At 38.4% G+C, this 22,097-nt stretch overlaps 1 protein-coding gene across 2 annotated transcripts in view; it reads right to left on the reverse strand.

Moving 5' to 3' along the window:
• Positions 1–17,436, reverse strand: part of LOC117294345 (polycomb group RING finger protein 3-like) — a 60,088-nt gene extending 42,652 nt beyond the window's left edge. For both annotated transcript variants that reach the window (XM_033776711.1, XM_033776710.1), the window contains exon 1: positions 17,347–17,436. The gene's annotated coding sequence lies outside the window, so the exon portion shown is untranslated. The remainder of the gene's footprint in view (positions 1–17,346) is intronic.
• Between the last annotated feature and the right edge of the window lie 4,661 nt (positions 17,437–22,097).

The raw sequence follows: 22,097 nt of genomic DNA on the forward strand, positions 1-22,097 counted from the left end.
TTTAAGGACGTAATTTAGTGTATGACCGGGACTCGAACCCATACTCTGCTGATCAGAAACAAGAGAGCTTGTGACATGTGCTCTTATCCATTCAGCCACAACACGTCAAGGCCGTTTTTCCTTGAAGGACTGAAGGCCACGACTCCAAGAAAAATTTAATTGTCTTCCCCAATGTTTGAAGAAGCACCAATGAATGCACTGCCAGTGGGCACAATTGCCTTAAATTATCAGGCCTGGTGGCATTATAGAGGCCTGCTCATATTAAGCTTTGCACGCATTCTATGCAAATTTAATTGTCATGACAGGGGGAAAAAACAATCAATATTCAATGGCATGTTTCTCCTGTGATTCAGATTGTGGTCACCATTCTCTGCTTACTGTACAAGCGCCGAATTTCAGTAGCTGTGTAAGCAAAAAAATGCTGGAGTAAGCATTATGTGCACCAGCAAAAATTCTGTGATAACCAGTGAAATTTGCTTGACGTAAGCGTGGAATTCCCTGCTTCCATAAGCCAGCCCTAACTATCTGCTTGCGGTTTACAAGCAGAGCCAATGAAGTTGGGCAAAGAACTGAGACTGTTTGTCTTTATTTAATTCTCAACCTAGATGTAAATCATAAGGGGAAAAAATGTCTGGTTCATGTCTGGTAAATTGTTGCCAAAGTGTCTGATTTTAATTACATAACGTAAAAGGTTGAGCAGTCATGCCTATCAAATCCTGTCTGATGCCTGTATTTAATTCATACAGTCAATTACTGGCCGAGTGAATGTTCGGTTTGCGCTCCATTATAACTTATCACATTATAGGTTTGAATTCATCATTTGATGGCTAGATGTAACCTTGACCATGGCAACGGTTTCATAATATTATGTGTGTAAATTGGGAGCCATTGTTGTTATTTCTAGAATTCCTCAAAGACTCATTCAGAAAAGTGCATTTATAAGTAGTATTTTTTTCTTTTACAAATATCCTGAATTCCAGATCTGGGCCTAGATTAATAAAGCCATTGAGCAAAAATACTGCTTAGTTTCCTAAGCAAAAAAATGGGTGGGGCACCGGTCACAATAATGTTAACTTTATGGACTTTTGGCTGGTAACCTATATCTGCAATAGTGTGTCTGTGCTTAGCAATTTTTTGTGCTTCCAGATCAAGGTCCAGTTTCATGACTTAGCTTATCACAGAATTTCATTGCATTTATTCTGGTCGTGGAGCCAAGGATTTTCAGAAAATGAAACTTAATAACCCAGTTGGATGGATAGATTACAAAGAAGCAAGTTTCAGCTTTAGATGTGGGAGGAAAACCCCAGAGAAATATTCCTGGGAAAACCTACGTCAGTAAAGTAGGGACTGAAAACCCAATCCACATAGTGCCCCTGGTGTGATTCGAACCAGTGCTAGAGGTGGAAGGCTCAAAACTCTGCACTTACACTGTACACTACAGCACTGTAGCATTTATTTATTTTGTGTGTTGGGGGGGGGGGGGGTTGCATATAACAAATCCATCCTTTTCATGTATTATGGAGAGAAAATAAATTAACTTTTATACAAACATGTACATGTATTTCAATGGATTTGTTTCACTCTCTACTTAAAAAAAACCATCTTTTCAATTTCAAAAGGTAATCCATAATTCTGTTTTCCTTTATCATCAACCTCCAGACTTTGAAGGTAAAAAGGGTAACGGCAATGAATCTCCATTCCTCAGATTCATGGTAAACAGAGACCTATGTTGGTCATCCCTTTAGACTGTTCAAGGCAGGTGATCTAGTTAATTTTTAAATCGATCATTCAAGGCCTAGTTTCACAGTGCTGTTTAAAGGCAGTAGACACTATTGGTAATTACTCAAAATATTTATTAGCACAAAACCTTTCTTGGTGACGAGTAATGGGGAGAGGTTGATGGTATAAAACATTGTGAGAAACGGCTCCCTCTGAAGTGCCATAGTTTTCGAGAAAGAAGTAATTTTCCACGAATTTCATTTCGAGACCTCAGGTTTAGAACTTGAGGTCTCGAAATCAACCATCTAAACGCACACAACTTCGTGTGACAATGGTGTTTTTCTTTCATTATTATCTCGCAAGTTCGATGACCGATTGAGCTCAAATTTTCACAGGTTTGTTATTTTATGGATATGTTGAGATACACCAACTGTGAAGGCTAGTCTTTGATAATTACCAATAGTGTCCACTGCCTTTAAAGGCACAGGACACCTCTGGTAATTGTCAAAGACCAGTCGTCTCACTTGGTGTATCTTAACACATGCACACAATAACAAACCTGTGAAAATTTGAACTCAATTGGTCGGTCGAAGTTGCAAAATAATAATGGAAGAAAATACACCGAGTTTGTGTGCTTTCAGATGCTTGATTTTTGGACTTCAAAATCTAATTCTGCGGTCTTGAAATCAAATTCGTGGAAAACAACGTTACTTCAGAGGGAGCCGTTTCTCACAATGTTTTATACTAGTAACAGCTCTCCATTGCTCGTTACCCAGTAAGTTTTTATGCCTACAATTGTTTTGAGTAATTGCCAATAGTGTCCAGTGTCTTTAAATGGCAGCATTCTGAGCAGGAGCTGTCTAAGATCCATCAACATGATCAACTCTGATATAACTCAACACCATAAGATTAGTAGGCTAGGCCTTCTTCAGTACCCCCAAAAACTTCAAGCAAATTCAAGCAAAGCGAGGTGATTAAGGCTGAATGATTTAATTTAAGGGCGTTTTAAGGCACCACTGGACACATTTGATCATCAAAGACCAGTATTCTCACTTGAAGTAACTTATACTATGCATACAATTCATATCTGTGAAAATTTTGGCTCAATTTGGCTATCAAAGTTGCAAGATAATATTGAAAGAAAAAACACCCTTGCTGCACAAATGTAGTGCTTTCAGATGCCTGAGAAAGGCTTCAGTCCTTTCTCAGATTCAAATATTTTGAACAGAATATCTTCAAAAACACCAGACTTCACTGAGTCCATTTTAAATGTTGATACCCTTCATAACACAGGTTGCAATGTACAAGAAGGCAGTGTAAGTAAATCCGAACGAGAATGAACAAAAAAAATGCATAAATGCATAAATGCACACTGCATTTAAAAACCTACGTACTTCTGAGGGCTAATCTGATAAAGCGTGTATCTTTTCAGTATTTCACTTGTATTATGCTGATTCTGTGTACACAGCCAACGGCATACACAGAGCACTCTGCGGTTTTTATAGCTTGTAAACTTCAGCCGTATAACAGGTATGCCATGTGCCAGTTGCATTGTTAATCTGTGATGGATGAATTGAAAAGCAGCCATGCGTAGTTTTGAAAAGGGAAAAAAATCTTTGTGAAATTTTCAGCCGTTTATGGAGATGCACTGGCATGAAACAAATTAAACACGTCAGGAATTACGCAGGCCAGAGAGTCCTGTGTTTCAATGCCCTTGTTTTGGTGCAATTCTTATTTTCTAGTAGTTCCAAGTTGCCCTTTGCAGGATAAATTGCCTTTCCAAAACATGACTGAAATTCCAGGCTTATCAGACAGCTCAAGAAAAAAATTGCATGGTCAACAAAGTTTTTTTTTGTTTAGCTCAATTTTATATTCTTGTTTTACACCCACATGATTCATTTTTTTGTGCAATTTCATTTTAGAAATTTATTCTATATTGCCATTACTTTTAAGACCGATTATAAAACGTATCTAGGCCTACCTTCCCTTTAAAGCAATCGCACAACATCGGTAAACAGTATTGTCCAAAGGCCCACACTTCGTGTATCACAACTTATATAAAATAACAAACCTGTGATTTAGGCTCAGTCGGTTATCAGAGTCGGGAGAAAATAGCGGGAAAACCCACCCTTGTTTCCGCATGTTTCATGACATGTGTTTAAAATAAATCTGTTATTCTGAATATATCGAGAATTGATAATTATTTTCATGTTTTCTCAAAAAGTAGGGCATTTCATGGAATAATATTTCAAGGGAAGTCTTTCACCATTAGCTTCTGTAAACCCTGTAAACCCAATGGCTTTAAATTGCAAACTATTGCTATTGTTTTAAACATTGTTCCAAAGGCTTGCACATCCACACCACAACTCTTCATTATTCCTGGAACCCGGAAGTAAGCTCGGCTCATACTTCCTGTGAATGCGAATGTGAAGCGAATGTTGACATCACAAAATCACAACGAATAATTCGCAGCAGTTCAACTCTGCTCAACTCGCTTTCGAATATCGCTGCGAAAGGAGAGTTGTGACACCAAATTCACTTCAATTCGCGTCACATTCGCATTCGCAGGAAGTATGAACCAGGCTTAAGTCTCCTGAAAGTTATGTATCCTAACTTTCACACTTGTATACAATGTACGAATCTGTCGTTTGTAAGCAGTTTGTACCATTAACATACATAATGCGCAGCTCATTGCCTATATAGTGTACATGTACACATGTTGGTCCTATTCATTCCAGTCACAAAAGGCATAATGACTGAAGCTTTGTGCTACCACTGACTGGGTCACATAACATAAATTACAGGATAATAGCTCAGGCTACATTGTAAATCACCAGATTGATGGGAGCTACAACTCAGTGTTGCTGGTTCTATGCAAAGAGCAATGCTCGGTGCATCATCATTCAATGCCCAGAATGAAGTCTAGGATTACAGAATAGATTATTGTTCTGATCAATTTTGGCAAGCATGGATTACGAAAGTGTGAGCCTGTCTTTTAGAAAGCTTACTTTTTATAGCTCCATGGTCAGTGCATGGTCAGTGTTTGCTGCTGTACAGTGTGACAGGTCTCCAAATAACCTACACCAAGACTTTCCCTACATGAATACCGCCCTACATGTACATGTATATCAAATTGGATTAGAACTGTATCTTCTGATGAGCGGGCTTATACATAGAAAATAGAATAAAAGTCACCTGGAAGTGGTATTTTGTCAAAATAAAGCATTTGTCACAAAAATATATGTTTTGATGATTGGAACATAAATAAACAGTTAACTGTGGTTCTAACAAATTTGTTTCAATTTTATTTACAAATTTATAAGTAGACCCGACCCGAGAGGGCGCTGTTCGTGACGTCAATTAAGGCGCGATATTTGAAGAGAAAATGAGTAGTCTGGCCCTGTACACTACGTCTGGATATGATGCCTATGTACAGAACTATGGTCACGGAGCAGACTGCGCGCACTGTATGGCTGCTGTGCGGACGGTCCACTCGGATTACCCAGCACGGTTAATCGCATGCAGTGCCAACACAAGATAGTGGCGCTTGGCGCAAGCTAAAAACATGCCCCCAAAGTTGAAACAATACCCAATTTATTTTTTAGGCAAATGCTCCTTTAGGTTCGTCACGTCTTTCAGGTACCTTCTTCGACTTCCCACCAGCTGGAAAAATTGTTGGGATGGCGTCATGTTTTAGAAAAGAACTTTTCTCTTCATGTCAAAATATGTGGTGTGTTCCGACGGCTCGAAGTGTTTGCTGCAAAGAGCGCTGGAAAATACGTAGGACCGGACCACTTTGCAAACTGACCCCATCTTTAGTTTTTTTTGCTGCATCCAGCAGCAATATACACTGGTCGACATTGTCGGAAAAATGCAAGAAAAAAAACTGCTTTCGAATTGTACAAACTCACGACTAGGACTTTCATGTACTTGCACGGGGGTGTGTTCAATGTTCGATCGAGGCAAAGTCTGCCTCGATTGACGTCACAAAAGGGGTAGGCGGAGTCACCCCCCAAACAACTTTATCTATTTTTCAAACATATAAATCGTTACAAACAATTACTCAACAAATTATTTCATTGTTCACAAACATATACTGTAATGTTTGTAGACAAAAAAAAATTATATTTCCAGGTGACTTTAAAGGCACTGCACACTATTGGTAAATTGTCAAAGACCAGTCTTCTCACTTTGTGTATTTCAACATGCATAAAATAACAAACCTGTGAAAATTTGTGCTCATTCGGTCGTCAAAGTTGCAAAATTAATAATGAAAGAAATAACAACCTTGTCACACGAATGAAGTACCAATGCAAATCCATGATGGTGTATGCGCAAGCTGGCCACTTGATTTTCTTGCTAGCCCATGAAGAAAAGAAAACACTTGCGCTTAAAATAATTTTTTGTTATTATGCTAAAGTGAGCAGAAAAATCTACATGACCGTTAAGCAGCACATTCGCCCCTGGCAGCGCTGCACGTCACCTTGGGTTGTCTAACGACCAGCTAACAAACAATAGCTTCATGCCTTTACTGGGTTCAATCAAAAACATGTTATCCGCGCAGTAGTTATTGAGTACACAGCGAGATTGGGGAAGGAAGGGGTAGTAAGGATAGAGTATGAAGCTACATGATGTATGTATGGAAGAGACCATCCGATCGATTCACAAGCCTCAGACTTTAATTCAAGTCCCGTTCTCGTGCAAGAGGTCCCTTTGAAGACAGTGGACAGTGACTATTTACTATTGGTAAATTGTCAAAGACCAGTCTTCTCACTTGGTGTTTCTCAACATATGCATAAAATAACAAACCTGTGAAAATTTGAGCTCAATTGGGCGTCGAAGCTGTGAGATAATAATGAAAGAAAAACCACCCTTATCAAACGAAGTTGTGTTCTTTCAGATGCTTGATTTCAAGACCTCAAATTCTAAATTTGTTGTTTTAAAATCAAATTCGTGGAAAATTACTTTTCTCGAAAACTACGTTTCTTCAGCCATTTCTCACAACCTCTCCCCATTACTCGTTACCAAGTAAGGTTTTATGCTTATAATTATTTTGAGTAATTACAATAGTGTCCACTGCCTTTAATTCAAGTCCCGTTCTCGTGCGAGAGGTCCCTTTAAGCATATCGCGCCAACAACCACACAAGCCGTTAAGCAGTGCACCCTCACTGTTGAAATGTTGATATTGTGGGTTTTGGGATGCTGGCCGTGCAAATAGGCGATGGGACTGAAAATAAAAGGACTCTCACGGGATTGGGACTTGAGTCAAGTCTACACAAGCCTGAGAGTAAGTTAACCCCTTGGTGTGCCTCAGGGTGGTTTCACATTGTGAGGGTTGCTGAACATTATGATCAACTGGTAGGAAAGATAAGACTGGGTCGGTGTTGTACATAATTAGTATTGAGAGTCTGGTTTGGATGAAGTGAAAGGATTCTATAGTATTACATACTGAATCCCCATGTACAGTATACCTACATGCAGTGAGAGATTTCCCATGTAGAGCAAAATGCTCCGCAACATGTCTCAGTAGGTTGCTACTCGAAAATCACCATTAATTGCTACTCAAAGTTAGCATTCAGTTTGCACAAAACTGTCCAGTTTTGTAAATATTTTGCTATGGAAAACTACTGGACAAAATAATCCCCTGCCATGTGTAAGCCTAGAAAAAATCAACAGAATCCATCACTCAGACCATGCACATTTTAAAGACAATGGACACTATTGGTAATTGTCAAAGACCAGTCCTCTCACTTGGTGTATCTCAACATAAACATAAAACAAAAAACCTGTGAAAATTTGAGCTCAAGCGGTCGTCAAAGTTGCGAGATAATAGTGAAAGAATAAACACCCTTGTCACACGAAGTTGTGTGCTTTCAGATGCTTGATTTTGAGACCTCAAATTCTAAATCTGAGGTCACGAAATCAAATTACTTCTTTCTCATATTTGTTTGTAAAGTATGCATTTGCCTCAATTCCAATCTAGTTTACAGATCTCAAACCAAAATAATTTTACTTGCATGTACTATAAAAAGGTAACCATGCAAACTACCATGTGACTGAATATCTCTCATTTTCCAAGAAAACAGTTTTCTGCTGAAACTTGGCACTTGCTTTTACTAGAAACATTCAGCCTAAGGACCCATACAATCCTACAACAATCCTCTTCTAGTTCTACACTTGCTACAAGTGCACACCACTTGACATTGTGTTATTGCCACAAGGTTACAGAGCCAATTGAACACATCCTGGCAAACAAATCAAGGGGAGAGTAAAAAAAAAAAAAAAGCATTGATGTAGATCAGTCTGACCTTCAAAACCAAATATCCCCTGCACCATTGAGAGAGTGTCACAGTCTTATTGGAGTTAAACAAAGGGGATAATAACTGTGGCTTATTGCAGGTTGACTGGATACCCAATATGAATCCTTGTTCAGAGACTGAGAGACACAAGTCACTAAACACTACTGACTCAATGCAACCATAGAGTAAGGACAGAGTTACTCTATGATGCAACCATGCAACCTTTAACAGCCCAGTTTCTGACCGTTTTGTTTTGAAATTGGGAATCCTAAAGGGTGTTGAATTTCCAAGGACTTAAAGGAAAAGTATACTTTTGGTTTTTGGAACCGTTCAATTGTTTAATCCTATAATATAAATGTGGTGTATACAATTAAACTAACCTGTAAAATTGTCAATCCAAAATATCACTTTTTTTTGGGCCACTGCCGAAAACCCAGAGCAGTTTTTGCCCAATCAGAAAGAATAATCCAGAGTAGGAAAAGACAATCTGAGAAACATTTCCATTAGTCTCTTTTCTCAGAATAACAGTTCTTTTCGTAAACCACATGACTTTGAGGTGACATATTCCTCTGGATGCTGTTACTATCGAAAGCTGTATTACTTCTAACCAAGTACGTTTTTATAGAGTCATTATTCTTTTTTAGAGTGATTGCCAAACACCTTTAAGGCCTAACTTTCTCTTTAAACAGCCCAGTTCTGCTTTACTAACAATGTTGTTTTGAACTGGGGGGCGATCCTAAAGGGTGTTAGGTTTCCAAGGACTTTACAATTGGAAATTGACATTTAAACATTTCAATTTCCAATTGTAGGTTTTTTCTTTCTAGGATCTTGATGTGATTGCTGCACGTCTGAGTGGCTTTTGATAACCAGAATTTGTGTTACACTGTACATATATATGTATGTAGTTGACACAAGGGTTTTCAGTTATTCATACTGTTCCTGTTTCAAATATGCATATGTAGGATACACGTAGGCCTTAATGTAAAGTTCAGTGCCCAGCATTTATTATTGAAATTCAGTCTTACTCTTATTGTATAATATTAATTTTGAGGCTTTCTGGAAGATCTTCATTTTGACAATTGTTATGTATTTCAGTTGCATCAATTAGTGCAAAATCTGAATAGTGCGAACTTCTGTAAAAGATAAACATCGTTAAAGACACTGGACACTACTGGTAATTGTCAAAGACTAGCCTTCACAGTTGGTGTTTCTCAACATATGCATAAAATAACAAACCTGTGAAAATTTGAGCTCAATTAGTTGTCAAAATTGCGAGATATTAATGAAAGGAAAAAACACCCTTGTCACCGCTTTCAGATGCTTGATTTCGAACCTCAAATTCTAAATCTGAGGTCTCAAAATCGAATTCGTGGAAAATCTACATTATTTCAGAGGGAGTCGTTTCTCACAATGTTTTATACTATCAACAGCTCCCCATTACTCGTTACCAAGAACAGTTTTATGCTCATAATTATTTTGAGTAATTACCAATAGTGTCCACTGCCTTTAAATTTAGTGACTTGCCCTCTAGTAGACAGGTCAAAAGATGGTTGCTCGTTAGCCCATTCCATTGCTAATATGTTTATTATTATTTTGGTCTAACTGCCTATAACTACATAAACCAAGCCTTTGGGTTCTGTTGCACTGGTAATCTAAACTAGTGTACGTGCACATGTAGTTCAACCTTTTCTGGTTTGGCTGCTTAGTATTGTATCTCACAACAGCTGTATGAGTGTACTAATGCAGGCAAATGCACATTTTACTGATTGAAACTGACAGCCAGGCAACCATTACAGTTGCTCCTTTGTGTACAGATTTAATTATTTCCTCATTGTACCCAGTGTGATTCTCTGTTCACTTGTGATTCATGCATTATTACTACAGTATGTATTATGAATTTTTAAATTAAATAGTTGAACATAACAGGGTCTAATTTCATGGCTCTACTCTAAGCTAAGAATCAGCGCTTGCGGAAGCATTCTGTGCTTGAAGCCATTATACACTTTCGGTAAACAGTATTGTCCAAGTCCCACACTTCGTGTATCACAACTTATACATAAAATAACAATCCTGTGGAAATTTAGGCTCAATCGGACATCGGAGTCGGGAGAAAATAACGGGAAAACCCACTCCTGTTTTTGCGCGTTTCGCCGTATCATGACATGTGTTTATAACAAATCCGTAATTCTCGTTAACAAGAATTTATATTGTTTTACCGTTTTCTCAAAAAGTAAAGCATTTCATGGACTAATATTTCAAGAGAAGTCTTTCACCATTACCTTCTGTAAACCCTGTAAATTATTTGTAAATCTGTGAATTTTTTTTTTTTTTTCTGTACCGAAAGGGTCCAATGGCTTTAAGGCAAGTGAGTTTCACAGGTTACCGAGAATTTTAGCTTGTGCGCATACACCACGTAACTAGGCATTCTACGCTTACACAACTAAATGTAGTGCAGCAGAGAATGGTGATCATAAGTGCGGTATTCGGCGATAGGGAGATCCATATAATTGGGCCCAGTAGGTCTACATTCCTTACTACTCCCTACCCTAGTTGTACTGTCAATTTGAGTAGGATAATAGTTGACATTAAGTTTGACAGAACATTATCTTGTTGTGTTGGTTTAACTGGGTTCTCGTAGCGCATTGTTGTAAAACCCTGGACCATAAGGCGCTTTTAAAGCATTATTTCTTGTTTTTTATTTCTTGTTTTTTATTTCCAGACGGTACATTAGGCCTACATGTACCCCATTACCCTGTGTGGTTTTCCTTCTACTTTACAAATGGCGGACCTTGTTAGTTCACAAATTAAAACGAAAGACCATACATTTTTGACCAGTACATTGGTGTGGATCATTACATTCTACTTTTAAAACATCTTTCCAACTGATTTCATTTCAAAAAAAAAGTTTTTTTATAGTCCGAGCGCCCAATTTGAAGGCAACATGTCTCTCCAACCACAAGCACCACAGTACCAACCCAGCACTCACACGTTCTCATTTACGGTTTAAAAGCGCCCGTTCAAGGACACAAGTATCATTGTTGGGCAGGCCAGGAGTTGAACCCACAAACTGAGTCTTCATTCAGAACCCAGACCAGTGCACTAACTAATCACCCATGACTAAATTAAAGCCTAGAGCAAACAAGCTAATAAAAATCATTTGATGTTACTGATGTTTTTTCAGCTGCGAACGTATGTTATAAAATGCATAATGGTTGGAAAGATGTTTTAAAAGTAGAATACAATGATCCACACAAATTTGCCTCGACATTGTGTGGTTTCGTTTTACTTTGCAAACTAACACAGTCGGCCATTTATGGGCTCCCATAAATGGCCGACCGTGTTAGTCGACGAGGTAAAGGAAAACTGTGCAATTTCGAGGCATGTTTGAGTGGATCATTGTATTCTACTTTTACAATATCTTTCTACCCATGCATTTTATAACAAACGGTTACAAACGCTTTTCAAAGACCAACTCGACTGATCCAAGGCAACGTGTTCCTTTAAAAATGACCTACAAACAAGTGAATGAATGAGATTCCAAGAGACTAATCAAATCAAATCTGTGTTAAAACGCACAAAGAGCTTCATCAATGAGTGCTTCACGAAAATTCACATTATTTGCCTCAAAAAAAAAAAAAAGTGTTCTGTGTCTTTCATTCAGTGCAGCATATTCAATCTCTACCCTCTTGAGTTATCCAATTCCTCATCCACAGTATTGCATTTCTTGAGTACCCTTTTCATATTCACAGAAAAGTCAACAAATCAATCAGTTCGTGATACGCGCAACATTTCTTCAAACAGCAAATATCTGTTTCCTTACGCCCTGTATAAAGATGTGCGCTCACACTAAAGACTGTCAGTTATCCTGCACCTTTTAAAATAGGTTATTTTGTTTCAGCAGCATTACGGGTCTGGGGAAAAACCACTGCAAGTCTTCAATTTATAAACTTAGGTTTTTTTACAGTTTGTACACAGTATACTTCAAGTTGTTCTTGGGGCCTGGATCGCTGCCTTAGCCTTGGCCATTGTGCCCCTTTCAAAATTTTCCAAGGAACTTCAAAGCCTGTGTACTATTCGGACAGAAATTCCTTTTTAATCTCCATGATCAAGTTTCTTTTTACATCTACCTGAGTGCCTCTCAACACAAAGGAAACTACCCAGCCATATTTCGTTTTAGATAAGAGTGTTGTGGCAAACAGATCAATGTTCCAAGCCAACAAAATGTGGCAAAAAAGAGCAGTCCTGCAGACCCTGGCAAACCATTCAGGTCTCAAATTTCGGGGGGGGGGGGGGGAATCCACAATACCATAGGGCTTGATGCTCTAAATTTTGACTGGACCATAATACTTTTACAAAACCAGAACCAAAATGAGAAAAGTACTTCCAGACACTGCTTCACTGTAATGTACATTGTGTATATTTATTTTGTATAATTAATTACGACTCCCACATGACCGAATGAGCTTTCACGGTTTTGTTATTTGATGTATAGTGTACAATATATGAGGCTTATAGTGTAAGGTATTATTATATTTATGGTTAAATTGATCTGCCGTAGAAGAAAAAAACACTAAAAGCCAAAGGTCTTTTGATTCTAATCAAGTCCAAAAAGAAGTGTTGGAAGACTGACTCACTGGGTCAGATCTAACAATTAGGGTCAACATATAGGCCCAGATGAATACAGCACAGACTATTTAACTGATTGCAGACCTTGAATTAAACAGAGGCCATGACCTCTGTCTGTTATTAAAGAGAGCCCCTTCAACAAATTTCCCTACAAGTCTACCTAATATAATGAAAGTTCCCTTTGCAAGATGGAAATTTCCTTGCCCAATCAAAGATGAAAGGCATGTCCCTCTCAAAGACGGAATTCTAGACCTGTTATAATCACCTTTTGGAAATGCTTCATGCTCCACTTTTTGTTTGTCTGTGTGTGTTTCTTCACCCAAAATGTAGTTCTTCTCAAACCATTCTCCAACCCCAACACCCCATAACTCAGAGTGAACAGCCATTCGCTTCTCCTGGCACAGCATTCACATCTTAGGAATGTCTGGCCTACATGTAGTGGAAGTGGAACTTCATCATTGAGAGGGCAGGGGCATTTTCCTTTTCCAAACGACACTTCCATTGGAAAATCTTAAAAAAGGGCACCATGGACAAGAGTCTAGAAAAGGGCCAACGGAGGGCGTGTCCCCAATGTAAGTAATTCCAGGCATCACATCTACGTATCTACCTCCAGGAAATTAGAAGTCAGAAAATTAATGTATCTGTTTACTATATACTACTCAGCAGTTAACAAACAGACTACATCATCAAAACATGATGTCCTTGAATGAATGGAAACGATTCAGTCCACGCTGGGGTCACACTTGAATACCAAAGTTCCAGGTACACTGCTACAATGTATACCAACAGATATCAAAAACAACATTGTTGCTTTCAATTGATTGATTGACTGCACCTGACTGATTGATTGATTGATTGATTTTGATAAGGTGAGAGATGTTTACATCTGAGACAGGTTTGAATTTCATCTCATCACACTAGACAAATATGCCGACGTCATTTAAATAACACTGTCACAACAGAGGAGTGTCTACCATTCTTTACCCATGGTATAAACCTAGTATACATGTAGGCCCGACACTTCATGAAGACAACAGAGGCGATTGCCTTCATGCCCCCTTGTGATTGCTTTGTTGTCCCTGACAAGCTCACAACGAAATTAACGATTTCTTCATATAGGGTGCCCTTTACCATTACCAAGGTGCATTTGCCCTTTCAAAATTGAAGCATACATTACAGGCCTGTATTTCACATCTGATTTGAAACAAATTGCAAATAATGTAACAGAGTGTCAAGATTATATTAGGACAATGACATTGGGCTTGTATTTCATCTGATTGGAAACAAATCTTGCAAATCATGTAATAGAGTGTCAAGATTATAAGACAATGACATTACTAGTACATCACATTTGGCCTGTATTTCACATCTGATTTGAAACAAATCTTGCAAATCATGTAATAGAGTGTCAAGATTATAAGACAATGACATTACTTGTACATCATATTTGGCCTGTATTTCACATCTGATTTGAAACAAATCTTGCAAATCATGTAAAAGAGTGTCAAGATTATAAGACAATGACATTACTTGTACATCATATTGGGTACGAAATAAGCACTTGGCCCACAGACTCGAAGCCAGTCAATTTTTGAACACCAGAGTGCGTTTTACACGGTCGTGACCAATGACTGTTTCGTTCAAAGGCCAGAGATCAACCAAGTTCAACCGAAACAGTAAGTTGGTTATAATGACGATTGTGTCTTGTGTTAATCAGGCCCAATATTAGTACTTCAACAAAAGGCTTAAAGTCAGTACTTCACCGAAATGGCCCTATTTATTCAAACAAAATTAAGTTTCAAATGTTGACTTTAAGTCTGCTGATAAATATGTCTTCTCTCAGTGCTTACAAGTACAAACAAAATTTGTATGCTAAACTATGTACTGAGGGTACTTTATTCTCAGTCTGATTATTGTCTTGCCAGTTCTGAGTCTTGCAAACAAATATCTGGTCCAGTAATAGTTTTGAGATGCACAAGTCCTGCAGTCAAGATGCCCCTCAATTGAGTCAATAAAAGCCCTGAAGGTTTTGTCTCTTTTCATTTCAAGATGAACCGAGAGTGGTGAAAATATTAAAGCCAGGCGATTACAAAGTTTCAAACAGCATGCACAAAATTAAACACAGCATGTTTAAGGGTCTAACTGTAAAAGTACACCACTATGCCCTTGTTGAGTGCAGACAAGCTCAGACTGAGGACTTTCACTTTCGTATTAAAATAAATACTGCCAGCACAGAGGAATCTTAAAGGAACACGTTGCCTTGGATCGGACGAGTTGGTCTTTAAAAAGCGTTTGTAACCGTTTGTTATAAAATATGATTGGGAAGATGTTTCAAGAGTAGAAAACAATGATCCACACAAATTTGCCTCGAAGTTGCCTGGTTTTCCTTTTACTATGCGAACTTACACGGTCGGGCATTTATGGGAGTTAAAAATTTGACTCCCCTAAATGGCCGACCTTGATGTAAGCCCGAAAATTGTAAATGGTCTGAATATGAAGTCACAGTGGATGCCCTAACATTTGTCCTGATAAATTTTCCGGTCCAAACAAACAGACGGCGCGTGTCCAGTGCCACTGCGGCTTCATATAATTTACTGGGAAAAAAGAGTAAAAAGTCGAAACCCGCAAAATGAACACTGCTCTTGAAAGCAACTGGTTGTGGTTGGTAATAAAATGTACCAGTTAAGACGAGTAAAGTATACTGTTCGAAACGTTGAGACCAAACCGGCTCTTTTCAGAGCCAACACTCACTCAAAAGAGATTTACACAGGGTTGTACCTGCAAGTTTACTAAGGGAATAAAAGGGTAGCGACGAGTTCTTCAACGTACGTTTAAAGCCGGCAGGGTCGGCGGCCATGTGATAAAGGCCCGAGCCGAAGGCGAGGGCCTTTATCGCACGGCAACGACCCTGCAAGGTTTTAACCGACGTTGAAGAACGAGTCACTACTCTTTTATTCCCATTAATAAATGGCCTTTTGTTACAAAAACGTAAACAAAAACAGTTATAGACACTTTAACAATTGAAAATTTGAGGTTTGAAATTTTTTTCCCCAAAACTTTGTGAAGAATCTGTTTGAGGCGCGTGGGATGTGTGTACGCCCGCGCGCTTAGATTACGCGCTGATAGCTATGATTTGCGCGTTCCGCGTGATAATTTTGCGCGCCCGACACGCGGAAGCCAGCTCAGTGTGCATAAACAGAGCACCAGTGTGCATTAACAAAAGGTTTATGCACACCCACGTGACGCGCTCTCCACCAATAGGAGTAGAGAAACTGTCTGGGGTATTTATGAGTATTTGTTTATAATTTCTGCTGTATTTCTCCACACCATGCAAATACAAACAATACTTGAATGTACCAGTGAGTTGTTGGGAGGATTTACAAGGATTAAATTGTCTACAAAAATTCATCATCAACATACATTAACTTTTACCTTTTTAACGAACACCCACGTGACGCGCTCTCCACCAATAGGAGTAGAGAAACTGTCTGGGGTATTTATGAGTATTTGTTTATAATTTCTGCTGTATTTCTCCACACCATGCAAATACAAACAATACTTGAATGTACCAGTGAGTTGTTGGGAGGATTTACAAGGATTAAATTGTCTACAAAAATTCATCATCAACATACATTAACTTTTACCTTTTTAACGAACAAATCTGGCAAGAGCATTGATTGGATTGGAGAGATCTAAATAAAGTAAAGAGGTCTACTCCCAGAACTACTCTTAGGATTACTCCTAGAACTTTAAGGTTCGTTCCGCTATCGTTCATGTAGTCGATAGCAGAAGGAACCTCATAGTCATAGTTGTAGTATCCTAGAACTATGACATGAGGTTCTTTAGCGGAACAATGAACCTTGAGGTTCTTTAGCGAAACGAACCTCAAAATCCTAGAACTATCTTCTTCACGAACGAAGCCGATAGCGGAACAAACCTCATAGTTTAGGAGTAGTAGAGGTCAGCATAAAGTAGACCCAGTAATTGGGGCACTGTACTTCTTTTTTCGAAATTGTTTCATTATCGGTCGTATCGCGTTTATCTACTACCTGTAGACCTACTACATGTAACTAGCTTTTTTACAAAATTTTGAAAAAAGGAGTACAGCGCCTACAGCATTTATTTAAAAAGGTATGAAATATAAAGGTGATCCAATATCAACTAAACAAAAAAGTAAAATAACTCAACTTTTTGAAGTTAGTTTTTAGATAGAATTTAAAGCCCCAAATCACCAACAAATTAGGCTACAATTTAAACGAATGACACCTGAATGAATTGTTGAAAGTGTAGACATTTCACAAACATACACATGATCAATAAAAGTACACAGTCATAACAGATAAAGCAGATAATTTGAAACTGGTATTTTCACGAGTCTCACGAATTTAGAGAGAGGTTGACTATATGAGTGGAGAGGGCGATGAAAAACAGTCAATCTAATTTGTTGTCTATACACACAACGCACATGCCGTCTGCTGCATGCAATGCATGTTTATCATTGTTTTGTGTACAGTGCCTTTCCGATGCATAGGCCTTCCATTCAGTGTGTGTGCTGTACGTATAAACCGTATGTCTCCAGCTGACTGAATGACCGACAAAAAACTGACTGTGGAATCTAATTTTCTCCCACAGTTAAGCCCGATTACCGGCCATGTATCGCCCTAAAATTTACTAGGTGTATAGCTTAAGGAACACTTCTTACCCTGGTGGTGTCTTCAAGCCCAAATCCGGCCGGTTCTCCACGAAATTCCCAGTAAAAATCCGAAAAGAATATAGACTTCCGTGGTCAAACAACGTGTGCACACCGTGTGTACGTGCGAGGGTGTCGAACGCGCACGCCCCGAGCTACTTGGCCGTCAATCATGGTGCAGTGATGGGCGGTGCTTATCAAAGCCCATCCCGTTGCTGTCTTGTGTGCTGTGATGTGGTCACGTTCACCACCTGTCGTAGTGCAAAATTAATTGGAGGGAAATTACAGTGTACGCTAATTAGTACACTCTCAATATTTATATTTGTTCAGGGCTGTCTCTTGTTAAAACATCGTGACTTTGTAGAACCTTCTGGCCTCCACAACTTTCATCCTCCACCATGATGGTACAACCATGGCATTTCCTTCCTCCACATGCTTGTATCATCAACCCATCAACCAGTGCATAAGTATTTATGAAGGTTTGGCCCAATTTCATTTAGAGCTGCCTTTAAACAATTGCCGATACGACAATGTTTCCCAGAATAAGGTGACCAGCCTAACTAGCATGTCACCTGTACCATGTGATTGGTGTCTTGCTTATTTCTGCTAGGCAAAAAATAGGCATTATTTCCTGCTTATTTTTAAGCAACTCCATAAAGTGATGGCCCTTTATCCCTTTCTATAATTACTTGAATATAGATAATGTAGAGAATATCGAAGAATTTCTCCTTAAAATGAGAAATTCCTCTACACAACCATGACACTTTTACTGGAGCGTGTGGAGGTACATTATTTTCAGTGTCGACATGCTTTATTTTTGTATAAAGGTCTGTTGCTTGGGATGTCAACTTCTGTTCATTTTTGTGTACGTTGAATCATTCAGTGGGGGTGGATGTAATAACCGCGATTCTGGAAAAAGGGCAACTAAACATTATGGTGTTTTTTTGCCAGTGATTTCTTATGAAAGCCTGTTCACTTATTCATAAGCGCTAAAACTGCGGTTTTGACCGCAAGTTAACCAGCCAGAATATGCCATACAATGAGATAAACCCAGTGCAATATTGCGTGTCGGTTCGACCTCAAAAAAGAAAGAAAGAAACTACAAAATTAATTCAGTTTACCGGCACATTGGCCGTGTTTATATTTTAGATATCGCTGAAAATCCAGAGTGAATGTCAAAACAGTTCCTTTCCTCAAGTGAATTTTGTTTTAGAGAGGGATTCAAACATTTCAATTTGAGCAAATTTCAGGAAACTTGTGTCTTCTCAATTACAAAACATGAACAATACCGATGCTTTTCGGCAATCTCAAAAACGCTTCCATCTTTGGAAATGAAAGTCACGCGGGTTACTTTACGATTGTACATCTCCATTATGATTACAACAAAAATCTTTATAGGCTCTGGACTCGTTTGGTAATTTCCAACGTTCCCACTTGGTGTATCACAACATGCATATATAAAATAACAAACCTGTGACAAGTTGGGCACAACATGGTCATTGCTGCTGCAATAGAACAGTAAAAATGACCCTAGCACAATTATTACTTAGTGTCCATTGCCGTTTCTGAAGAAACTAAACATCCGGTAACCATGCAAATAATTCATTAGGCCCAATGATTGTCAGACACCATTGCCATTTTCCACTGATTGGATATCAACAACTTATTCTTGGAATGATTTATGTCTTATCAAGATGCACGCTTTTATACACATAAAGAACTATGTGACAATGATGTCTCAAAAAAGGTTAAAACAAACTACTATTAATTTGTTTTATTCATACCCCGATTAACTAAAACAAAATGAAATCGGACAATAGTTCATCGGAATATAAACCCACAAAGTTGCTAGTCCGTGTATACACTAAAGATACAGCTCCCCCCCCCCCCCGAATCTCATTTTTTAACATGTCACATGCGTTGCAGACCAAATAAAAATAACAAAAGGCGCGTGGCGGGTCAGATTGACAAACAGACCTGTCACTCAAAATAAAAGTCAACTGCAAAGACTTGTTGGCATCGGGAGAAAAAAAACTACAGATGAGATTTATAATAATTTTATGGAATGCACTGATTTGATTGCTGTTATAAGACTGGATATGTTGTACCATACTTTAACATTCGGTTTTCAAAGATCTAACCCAGTGAAATTTCAAGTCATTTTTTTTTTTTTTCAATTTAAAAGACACATGGACACTATAGGGCTAGGCCTATTGGTAATATTGTCAAAGACCATGCAGTCTGCTCACTTGGTGAATCTCAACATAGGCCTATGCATCAATAACAAACCTGTACAAATTTGAGCTCAATTGGTCGTCGAAGTTGCGAGATAATAAGGGAAGAAAGAACGCCCTTGTTTCACAAGATGTGAGCTTTCAGATGCTTGATTTCGAGACCTCAAAATCTAAATCTGAGGTCTCGAAATCAAAATTAAATTATTTTAGTAAGAATTTGTTTCTAGTCCTAAATTTAGGACTTCCTTACTCTTTGTGGAATCGAGCCCCTGGACAAGTTTGGTAACTATTGAAAAATATATATTAGCATAAAAGGTAAAAGAGCATCGGAAAGCTGTAAATCATTGTGAGAAACGACGCCCTCTGAAGTAACGCAGTTTTTGTGCAACAATGGTGCTTCGTCTCTTGCAACCTCGATTCCAATTGAACAAGCATTTTAACAGATTTGTTATGTTATTATTTTATGTAGGCCCCCATATATGTTGGAATACACCTGGCCGCCCGAATTCATAGAGCTGCTAAGCATGAATTTTCTTCCTTGATCAAAACAGGATTACCAACAAAATTTCCATTATTTGTTGCATATTGCTTGTTACTGGAATTCATCTGTTATTTGCTAATCCTGAAAACCACTTTGAAATTTAGTTGGTAATCCGTTTTTATCAAGGAAGAAGTTTCAAGCTACACTAGCAGCTCTATGAAATGGGCCCTGGTCTTTGACAATTACCAAACGTGTCCAGTGCCTTTAAGATTGACGAAGCCGTATTATTTTGGCATTAATGACGAGGTATCTCTTCGGTCTGATGCAGCTGTCAACTTTTCCATCTTTCTTCATCATAAGTTATTGCAGCCATTGGACGAGGCACTTTGCTAGCAGTGACCATTAACGAGACAGGTTTCAATTACCCCCACGTGACGCACAGACCACGCCCATTTTTGGTCAGCGCGCGGATGATGGAGTTCGCCCAGTGCGTACGTGCGAGCTCTGTACGTGCCGTGCGCCGGTCATAGAGCTATATAGCTTATAGTGCTGGTACACTCGCCAGGCCAGGGGGCTCAGTGTACAGTCATCTTTATATTAATGAGCCTGAAGCTACTGCCAGCAGATTTGTTAGATCTCAATTTGTGTGGCTTTTATGTTTGCTTCTGTGATGAATAAATGCATAGAGGAATGATATCAAATTAATGTTATAATTCTGGCTCAAGAAATACTGAATAAAATATACACTTTAAAGGCAGTGGACACTATTGGTAATTACTCAAAATAATTATTATCATAAAACCTTACTTGATTACGAGTATGTGGAGAGATTGATAGTAGAACACACTGTGAGAATCTGAAGTAATGTAGTTTTTGAGAAAGAAGTAGTTTTCCATTTGATTTCGAGACCTCAGATTTAGAATTTGAGGTCTCGAAATCAAGCATCTCAAGCAAAGCACACAACTTCGTGTGACAAGGGTGTTTTTTTCTTTCATTATTATCTCGCAACTTCAACGACCAATAATGAGCTCCAATTTCCACAGGATTGTTATTTTATGCATATGTTGAGACACACCAACTGTGAAGACTAGTCTTTGACAATTACCAATAGTGTCCACCGTCTTTAAGAAAGATTCTTCTAGGTCGAAACGTCAGACCATTAACTAATTTTGCATTTATACCGTGGTCCTTTTGGCTGGTAAGAAGTTTGCACTTGCCAGTTCTATTTTCTCAAAATATAAAGGAAGCTGTTTCGTGATGGTGTCAGTCCCATAAAAGAGCACACGAAAACCAACATTCAAAATGTCAACATTCAACATTCAAAACTGGGCAAGCCCGGTGTTGTAGAATGGCAAAGGGTGTGGGTTTGAATAGCTTCAAAGTGATATGCCCCGTGTGGGTTATTTTTCTTCATACGTCTCGGTAACAAATACAATATGTTACACACACATCTGTGTTTGTGTATATACAAATATAACATAAATAATAGTCACAGGCACAGATCACACAATGGAACAAGAAAGTAAGAACTTCAACGATCATATATTTTTGAACAAAAAAATATATAAAATTACAAATGTTTTATGAGACATTTTCAATAATTTGAATAAACAACAACCTTGTTTTCCTATGTGGAATTTGTTTTCTGTCTTCCACAAACTAGGGGAATAAAAACAGTGATGTTATGAACTAACAACAAATAATAATTATAATTTTTAAGAATTCACTGATCAGGGTTTTTAATGGATACGTAAAAAAATGTTACATCATACATGGTTTTAGAAAACAATGTCAACAGGGCTTAAAGGAACATGTTGCCTTGGATCGGACGAGTTGGTCTTAGAAAAGCGTTTGAAACCATTTGTTATGAAATGCATATGGTTAGAAAGATGTTTTAAAAGTAGAATATAATGATCCACACAAGTATCACTCAAAATTGCACGGTTTTCATTTTACGTCGCGAACTTACACGGTCGGCCATGTATGGGAGTCAAATTTTTGACTCCCATAAAATAATGGCCGACCGTGTTAGTCGACGAGGTAAAACG

Source organism: Asterias rubens, chromosome 9 (genome assembly GCF_902459465.1).
Source record: "Asterias rubens chromosome 9, eAstRub1.3, whole genome shotgun sequence".
Classification (NCBI taxonomy): Eukaryota; Metazoa; Echinodermata; class Asteroidea; order Forcipulatida; family Asteriidae; genus Asterias; species Asterias rubens.